Below are 10,399 nucleotides of genomic sequence, written 5' to 3' on the forward strand. Positions count from 1 at the left end.
GAAAAATATCTGATTTAGCGTGTGATATAAAAAATATATGTCCATGCGAACATGTGATGCGCAAAAAATGTGGGTTTACAGATTAAGAGGTAAGAGACAATTAAGGTAGCCTAGTTATTTTCTAATGATACAAAATTAAATATGCGCTTAATATAATAAAAGTAGCAAGTAATACAAAATAATATTGTGCACATGCAATATCAGAATTATGTTGTTAAGCTAAGTAGTTATATAGTTATATAATTGTTAAGTTATGACTTTAAAATTACCATAAGGGAAGATATATGAAAACTAGTGTTACATTTTATTGCGCCTGACTTGATACAAATTTTCTCGGCAAACAGTAAGTGAATTCCTTAATGTCTGTTGGCCCCATTTCTCTGTTTAAAATTAGATTTAGTCTTAAATAAAACAACTCAATAATTTAACTTGGAATTTTTTAAAATCAAATTTGGAATTTTATGCTAACATATTTTATATATAATTGGATATTTTTGTTATCGTAAAAACAATATTTTGTGTCTAGAAATAATTAATATTTAAATTCTTCAAATTGTAGTTCTTAAGTATACTTAAAATTATTAATTTGATAAAAGAAAGATTTATTGAAGTACAAAATAAGATAAATTATTATTTGATTTAGGAAAAACAAATTTGATTGATTTTAAAAACTACTAATTTATTCGATTAAATAAAATAATATTAACTTATGTAATTTAAATATAATCAGTTAATCAGATATGATCAATAGAATAAAATATTATTTTACCTATTAATTAAAAGAGATTTTATTTAAATTCAGGTTTGATATGTAGTTACGTTTTTAGAAGAAACAATGTTATCTTTGCAATGGGTTAATATCTCCCTAGGGAGACGAATCAGTGTGTGACTTTCCAATATTTCACGGAATAAGCTGGGAATTGGTAGATAGCTGACGAGAACACAGAGCGGTTAAATTAACGCGATATTTTTATTGCAATGTCATCGGATATATGTAAGTATATTGAATGTGATTAAGAATATCTTTGTATTATTGCTACTTGTTTATTTGCACATGCAATAATAAATAAAATTTTACATGCATTCGCGATAATGTTGAAATTAAAATTATTACATACATTTATATATCTAGATTAATTTTCATAAATTCCGAAATTTTATTACGGTTTCATGCAGTACACATATTAAGAATACTCTACACATATTAAGGATAATCTATTATTATTAGAAATGAAATATTAATGAAAATTCAGAGCACGAGCCATCAATTACAAAAAAATATTTTTAAATTAAAGTAATATATTACATAATTGTACAACAACTTATTTAATTGTATCAATATAAAAATATAATTATTGCATAATTAGTTTATAATAAAGAGATGATTAACACAAGTTATTTTATTTAGTTTCTTGATTTTTATTGTATTAGTAAAAATTTTTGGAATTTCACATTTATAATAGAATTAAAATATATTCTTTTTAATTACTAATAATACTAAAACATGAAACATATTATTTAGTTTATTGAATTATATATTATTTTCGTTACATGAAAATACACATATATTAACTGAATATAATCTGACGGATGAAAGAAATGAAATGAATGTGACCATGTAAGTGTTATCGTTTATTCATTCTATTCGTTATGTTTATCTGCCATCTTTATTTAGTTTCTTCGCATTTGCTATTGAAACTTTTCGTTTCTTAAAATATTTAATTTAATAGTCCTTCTTTTATAAATTATAAAATGTATTTTTGAAGCCTGGTGACCGTAAAGTGCATATTGATCCTTCTTTCTAAAAAGTTTTAGAATTGTTTCAGACTTATAAACGTAAAATAACAATGTGACATTTTTGACATTGCCAAGGTAAAGAAATAATACTGATTTAAAGAAAAAGATTGCTTTGCGAGATAGTTACAAAACTTTGCAAACTCAATATTCTGCCATTTTTATTTTATACTTACTTTTACACTTCTTTTCTCGTTATAATTATACTGAAAATGCAAAACTTGCTCGAACTTGATATTCTGACATTTTACAAATCGTTTCATTTATTTGCATTTCTTTTTATTATTATTTAATTTATTTAATATCGCAGAATTTTTAGAATTTGGATAATATTGAAAAAAGATTTCAAAAAGCTGTTAAATATTGATATATGAGTGACCTAAATCTGTCGAAAATTGTCGTCGAAAATTGTCTTTGAAAAGTTGCAACATGGCGCAGAGAAATGTTCTACTTTATTTTTCCGCCTTCATTTTCATTTAACACAATTCGGATTATGTCATTTACCATCTGGCAGCTCCAATCTCTGGTTATCCTGTCGGTTAATTCTATCTCTGTATAAATTATTTGATTTAACTGTATACTGCAGTGTAGAAATGGTTCTCTTGAATTATCTTCTGAAGTTTTAATTTATATCTTTAATATTCTAATATTCTCAATAATTGCTTTTTACGTAATTAAGGTCTTATAAAAGATTTGTAATACACTTTTGTAACTTGATAATCTTAACTAAATCTTTATGCAATTAAAAGTGCCTGCATATTGAATGATTTTTGCATAAAATTAAATCTATGCCGAAAAATAAGCATTAAACTTTTAAATAGTAGAAAGATTTTTAAGTTGCCAAACACTGCTTCTAGAAAAATAAATAGAAAGATAGACAAAGCTTGCATCAATGTGTAGTATTATCCGAAACCGATTTTATTGGTCTATGTAAAAGGATGTTCCGCTGCAAACACTTCCAATGCAACGCCGACGTTGTTCTATTACTGTTCGTGCATTCTTTTTGTGTCGGATGCCTTGTTTCGCACATTCTTATTTGTCTCACATGTGGAAAAAGAATGCGATCAGCATAGAAGAGATGTTTCATCGTTGGATTTTTGGAATTTCGGGAAATGCAATTTAACGCAAGTCAAATACAGAAACGGCGATCTCTGGTAGAGAAGCACACGGTCCAATAAGTATTTCAGGAAATGTACTCGTCTGTGAGAAGCAGGACAGCGAGAACGCGAGAAGGACGAATGTATTTTCGCACAAGACATACCGTGTAGGTGAATGTATTCGCGAAATAATGCATGGCTTTCTTTACATTTTATATCGCTGAACGTGACCGCCCGTGAGAAGAGTTTCCGCTTCCCTTACATGGAAGAAGGTTGTAGATAAATAACAACATAATGGCAGTCACAAAACGTTGAAGCTATATATGTTACTTTTGTATAGAATGGAAAACAACTAAGCGGCTGGACATGAAAGTAGTAGAGCGGAAACATCAAAATAATCAATAATAATCATAACAATATATGAGGCAACAAATAAAATTATAATTGTTCTTTGTATAACATACAATTCAAAGTATGTGGAGAATTTAATTTAGTAAAATCGACATTATTTTATATTAATAAAGATTTTTGTAATAAGTTGTCCTTAATTGCTCAGAACTTTACTAATATCTTGATATACGTGATTGTTGAGAAAAAAATTTGTTTTTGATATTGATCACTAAAACTTATCATATATGTTTTTATCAGTATTAGAATATATTATATGTAAAAATGTTATCTGTTATTTCACAAGAATAAAATTTTCTAAGTTTTATATTTCTGTTGTATGGTTATTTCATGACATTGATAGAATTGTTGCAATAAAAGTGCACACGATCTCGAAGAATCGAATGTCTATTTGGCGCAGTTACGTTTCATCAGTCATAAAGTCTCTAAACACCACTTGTTGAACGAAACTAACGAGCCATTACTTCTTAAATCGACAAAGTCTTATGATACGTCTTATGATCCATTTCATATATACAAGTGGTTTACTTTTTCTCCGAAGAATAAGATATCTTTCCTGTTATCTTCTTTTTTCTTTTGTATTGCTTTCTGTATTGCTAATTTAATAAATAATTTGCAATATAAATAAATAATTTTAATTAATTTCTAAATATTCTTGAAAAATAAATAAATTTTTGAAAAAAATAGAAATTTTTCGATATTTGTTTTGATATAAATATACATTTTTAATTGTGTATTGTATAGCACGGATTATATACATGGATTATTTCTTTTTCTCTAAATTTTTGGCATTTTGTCTATAAACGTGTCTATAAACGGATTATCGTTTGTAGACACAGTTTATATATACAGTAGTAAAACATTATCATGAATCAATAAATAAATCCGAAATTTATGTATGTTTGATGCTAATTGTTACTACAAGCAACCTAAAAGCAATACTAAGCATTTCAAGATCGCTTTGATAAAATACGATCAATATTATCCCAATTTCAATGGTTCAATTTTGAGCTTTGTTTTATTTATTACCTATTTGCTACGACAGTTGACCAAATTATTTCCAATGATACGCGAGGCAATATAATTAAACGAGTTCAAGGTAAACTTGAATGTATATTCAAGGGGAAGCATTTGCTCGTGCTCGTTGCTAATTGTCGGAGTAAGGCAAAATATTTTGAAATATATTTGGCATAAAGGACGCGAAACTCGAACATTTTCTCGAACCACAAAACATTGTCTCAACGTTATGTATTCTTTAAGAAATAATTGCGTTAGTATCTGTTATGGACTTATTTCCATCAGCAAGCTTGCGCTTTCGATGTCTTTCGTCCTATTTTTATTCGCTTCGTCCTAACGTTTCAATGGATACACCTCTTCTTTTTAGATTTGTTATCAGACTTGCGCTAACTTTCGTTCTTTAAATCATCGCGAAATATTCCACCTCGCCGGACATTCATCAAGGAAAAGTTTGCTCTCGAGGTAGTCAAAAGTGAAAAGTTTCTACAGAAAGTTGTCTAAGAAACTTGCGATTTCACGAATATTAATGCAACAAGGTCGCACATAATTTCTGAATGAACGAGAGTAATTTTCAGAGTTTAAATTTTTCATTTAATTTATGTTGTCATTGGAATTTCATATTCCTTTTTGATAAATGCCAACGATTTTAATTGCATGGATGAATCGGTAAATTTAACTTATTTATCAATATCGGATAAAATTTTCACTCTGTTGACGCGATATGGACACTAAATTTATCGAATTTCCAATTTGGAGCTGCGTTGCGTTTAATACATTTCTCATTCTCATTGCATATTAAATTTTAATAGGCATTGTATAAAGCTGATTCTATTCTACGTAGATTACATTATTTCTACTTGCCCAAGTTTAGTTTCAATTTCCGTCGATTGTATTTTCATGCATGCTGACAAATTTGAAATTCCCCAAATATCTAGGAAGAATGTAACGAATTTTCAGTTACCCTCGCCGCTTCGACATATGCGCTTCAGATACATTTTTGATGATCGAACAAAATGCATCACAATGTACGCGATTTCCAATACATTCCGTATTTATTATTAAATTTCGTTCAAATGCATTTCCTCGACCTGTTTGCAGATCGTCATATATATATATATATATTCTGATATTCTATATATATATATATATTAAACTTTTATGATATGACGCAAATACAGAATTTATAGTGCAACATATCACAATGCTATTTTATCTAAGATGTGTTGCTAAATATATTTATTTTCAGTATAACTTTTCGCCATAAATTTACAACTTGTAAACTGTAATATCACGAATCACTGTAATGTAAACAAATTCATTTAAATAAAATGATTTCTTGCGTTACAATATACTATAATTTTTAAAATATGAGCAGTGGCGAAATGGAATGTAATAACATTGTTTTGAGCGAGCTATGGTTATGACATAACTTTCATCTTCTGTTTATATTATACTGTTTATTTAAATAGCTTCTTTCTTTACAAAATACTTTTCTTTATTAAAATGTAGATAATATAAAAGAAAAGAAAAAAATGAAATCTTTTTATTTATTTTGCCTTTATTTTAAGTATTTATTTTAAGTATTTATTTCAGAAACAATAAGATATTAGTATACATTTATAAAAATTGCTTACGTGGAATTGATATAAAGAGACGTATTGCTAAATTATATTTATTTAACGGAATTTGAACGTTGATATAACTAGGCCATAATTTGCCTATCGATTTGATATGTTATTAAAAGTTTATTGATTTTCAATCCAGTTTCGTTCTCTAATTATATCAATTCTATTTCTGATTTTTCAGAGATGACATTAATATTTTAAATAATCCATAAACGTCTAACTACACGATTGACAATTTGATCGACACTCGATTGGTTACAGTTCTATTCGTGCTCTGACAAGAAAGATAGTTTCAAAGTATATGGCACGTGAGTAAAGACTTTAGATTCTCTCTTCTCTCAAACGAGAAATGGAAATTGGATCCTTGCCATTCGAAAAGAGGGATATTCCAAGCATATGAATAACAAAGCTAAATTGCTAAATTTTATAAATACAAGTCGATTTTTATAAAAGACAATTTAATATTATTATATTCTCTTCTTTTATTGAAAGTATTAATGTCGTATTATAAGAGAATTATTTATCATTCAAATAAATTATTTTAAAATAAACGATACGATTTACGGGGATATGAGATTGGTATTTAAATTCTAAATATATTAATTGTTCTCGTGAAAAACGTATAAATAAATACCGTACTTAAAAAGTTTAAATTTTGTTAAATTAACAAACTTGTTGCATTTTTGTTGCAAAATTTAATTAAAAATCTCATTGTATATGTCTTTGCCATTATTTGTAAAAATAAAGTAACAATTGCGCACTTTAATTAAGCGAAACTCTCAAACGTTTTGTTAAACAAATCGTAGCTGTAGGTCGTAGAACGGAACGTTTTGTTAAACAAGTCGTAGAACGGAATGTTATTATAAATAAGATTTGTTCTTTGCAAGAATACTATATATTTATACACACACACACACACACACACACACACACACACACACACACACACACACACACACACACACACACACACACACACACACACACACACACACACACACACACACACACACACACACACACACACACACACACACACACACATACACGATATACATATGGAAGTGTTCATTATCATCATAGTAGCGGAATGCATAATTGTGCATGAATGTGCTAAGAGTGTCCCAAGAGTAATGCACGTATCACGTCACGTTGTCACATTGATGCAAAGCGATGGCTCTATTCGTCACGTTTGCGGTAATTGAAACAGGTAATTGGAAAAAGTTTCGAAGATTCATTAACGAGCGATTGTTGGTGCGAGTGTTGAAAATGAGATTACGCGCACGGCCCATCGAATATTTAATTTAATCGTGCTATGCATTTTCCTCTCTTTTTCTCTTTTTTCCTATATTATGCTCACTGTCGAAAATTTATATTATAATTAAAATTCTGAAACAACTTTAGCTGGCAAATTGATTTATGCTACTATGCAGAAAATTTCAATTTCCTGCAAGAGCGGTTGCTGCAATGTTTCCATAATTGTTCATTTAATTGTTTGTACGTAATAAGTTATATTAATTTATCATATGTTTTGTTTCTGCTTCATTAATACATATAACGTTATTAAATATAATCTTTTACTATATAGATTGTCTTAATAGAATTTTTATTTTTAAATGGTGAATGAGAATTGAATTTGACCATTTCCTTTTTTTTGTTTGCATTTGCCTTTTTAATAGGCTATTAGCTTGCTTTCCTAACAGACTTTCTGTACCTTGTCGTATTGTAAGATCAATAAACGATCGCAACTTTATCGAAAGTTCTTACATCCATAATCTTAAAAGATGTTTCTTTAAATAAAAATTTTTCTTTTAGAAACAAAGGGAAAATTGATAACGATTTAATTATCGTATTTAAATATCAAACGACGTAATTTAACAGAAGTTTGCGATTTTATCGAAACTAAATTGCAAGTGGCAATGACAATGTGATATGCGCTGATAACACGCTCATTTCAACTCTGTCGATCTGTGATTATATTTCCTAATGGCGTATCTATTAAAAGGAAAATTAGATATATATTCTGTGGAAATCGATAAAAATTTGTAAGGAAGATTTTCGTTATTACTTTATGGAGGCGAGTCAGAGTGCGGAAAAAAGATGAACTGGAAAGTTTATAGCGCGATAAAAATTAAACGATGTTCTCAGCATGAGCAACGAAGAAAATGAAATAACTGGGATGAACCGCCGTCGCGTCGTTTATCGTGATCTACCGTGATCCACTGAGGATTATTACGAGCTACGGACACCCTTGGTGGTTTAGCGCTTAAACTTTGCTCTTCGGAACGATTTTTCTCTTTATTAACTTTTAAGCGAATTCTGTCGCGTAGTCCTTGCAATCTAGTTTTCCTATAAATTGCTTAACGTTGTTATTTTTAACCGGAGCATATGAAAGACATAACTGCAAAATAAATAGGAATTCATAAACATAGGAATTCATAAATATTTAAAAGTTGATATTATATCGAACATTTTTCTTCTTGTTAAATTAATAGTCTTTTTAAATACGTTAAAAAAATATTTTTAATTAAAAAAAGTCCTATCTCACACACACACACACACACACACACACACACACACACACACACACACACACACACACACGCTATGAAAAATTTTAAGCCAAGTGAAAAAAATCAGTATGTGGCAATAAGAGAAATATAATGTAACTATGTAGAATAATATACTTTTTGAAATAAAGCTTCTAAACTAAATTAATTACCAAAATAAAAATTGTTTAAAATAAAAGTTAATAAAAGAATAGAAAGATTTCAATTATTATCTTTAGAAAATTCTTTTCGTTATTGTTGATTTAAAGCTTTCAAGCTTTTGTTATATAATTCAAACATATTACTTAATTTGAAGATGATAAAAAATTTTCGATATTATATGAATCCCGTCGTTTCAAACAGTTAGCTGTAATTTTCTATTTATTTTAATTCTTTATACTAGAAAGCTATGAAAATACAAGACATTGTATAAAATTATTATTTTTTTTTATTATACTACGTTCATTATACTACGTTTTATTATAATGAACACATATGAGAACACACGATACAATGTGGAAATATAAAATATTTTAAAATTATGTTAGAATTAAGCAACACATATTATATTTGCGTCTTACACTTTGCGCGAAATTTCTTGGAAGTCGGCATCTTCTCTTTGTTCGTGCAACTCCAGAGATTTATCGCTCAGAAATTGGCGATTATGAAAATTTAAATATGCCTGATTTTCACGGCTTAAAATCTCAAATATGCTCAAATAAGTCGTTTTTACCTTCGTGATGTTGCGAAACACGTGACGCGTAAGCAACTACATGAACGCGCTCGTCTCTCTGGCACGTTACTGTATTTTATTCAGTCCCTCGTGTCGCCAGTAACAAAGCGGAAAACGAGACAAGATCATCAGTTACGCGCGCGTCCGTCAAAGGATCGTCGAGGAAGTTGAAAGCGCGCTTTTGACTTGAAGCATGACGTAGATGCGAGCTCCGAAGTAAATAAATTTTATGGTAGAGTAAAAAGGTTTCTCTTTGTGGAAATAAATCAAATAAAGCACGGTTCATTAAAAAGAAATCAAGCGAAAATATAAAAGCTAGTATGAGCCGGCAAAACGATGTGACATAGCATTTGACGTATTATTATTTAATACATTCGCAATATCTTAATTTTCTCTATTAAAGTCATGCTTGATTTGTGACGAGAACGTTGAATTCTCTCTTTCTCGCAAATTTTATTGTTTCAAATATATTTGTTATTAATACGTTAATCTAATCTTATGATGTCAGTAAATATATTTTTTGAACGGTTGACTGAGTTGAAAAAGAAAATTATATTCAGAAAATATTTCCTAATAGAATTAGAATTATATTATATTCCGTTCGTTCCATTAATTTCATTTTATTCTAACAAATGTGAGATAATCACATCATTCTGAAAGCTTTTATTCATACTAACTTCTCTGGCATTTTGCCTATGAAGGTTTATGCATACGTATAAAGCTGAAGAATAGTTGAACTACTCTTTGTTTCTTTGTCAAAGTAAGAATATATAGTTGTAACGACATGGTAATGTTCATCAGAACTACGGAGGGATTGAAGTGCATTCATGTGGTTTAGCATAGCAACAACTTGTTTGCATACCGTTACGTAGTTCTTTAAATTTGCATAAAGTTGTGATTGATAATGCATAATGTGATTGATATTTACAAGGAACGATGTAATTTTTAAAGGTAGCATTTTATGGAAAGCGTTGAAGGAATTCGTGAAATTCGAGTCTCCCTCGAGAGGGACAAGAGAGCTTTTCTTTTGTGAAGAAAGGCACGATTTAACCAGGCGTTTGATTTCGTTTTCACATGAGGATATATTTCAGTATTAAGACTCGAAAGATCCGCTCGATGTCTAGCTCTCCATCTTCGTAATGGCGTTTTTATGTTGGCATTGGCTAGCTGGGTGGA

Source organism: Pogonomyrmex barbatus, unplaced genomic scaffold, assembly GCF_055798465.1.
Source record: "Pogonomyrmex barbatus isolate J1 unplaced genomic scaffold, ASM5579846v1 scaffold20, whole genome shotgun sequence".
Lineage (NCBI taxonomy): Eukaryota > Metazoa > Arthropoda > Insecta > Hymenoptera > Formicidae > Pogonomyrmex > Pogonomyrmex barbatus.